We start from the raw sequence: 272 nt of genomic DNA, 5'->3' as shown, positions 1-272 counted from the left end.
GCCCCCCAGCCTCTGGTGCAACGTGCTCTCACAAATATGCAAAATTCCTGCAACGGATCCCAAGAAAATGGATCTATTCAAGTAAGCCAGGAGGAGTTTAAAGAAAAAGGAGCAGAGAGGAAGTGTTGGAGAGATGGACAGGAAAGAAAAACAGGTAGAGAAAGTTTAGCAATATGATAAGGGACTCTGTCTCCCCACCTCTGGTCTAGGTAACCTTTGCAGCCTCCGATGAGATGGCTCATTAAGCTACTAATGAGTTTGACTGGTGGACG

Source organism: Cariama cristata, unplaced genomic scaffold (genome assembly GCF_000690535.1).
Source record: "Cariama cristata isolate BGI_N322 unplaced genomic scaffold, ASM69053v1 scaffold26814, whole genome shotgun sequence".
In the NCBI taxonomy this organism is placed as follows: Eukaryota; Metazoa; Chordata; class Aves; order Cariamiformes; family Cariamidae; genus Cariama; species Cariama cristata.
This window is presented reverse-complemented; position numbering follows the sequence as displayed.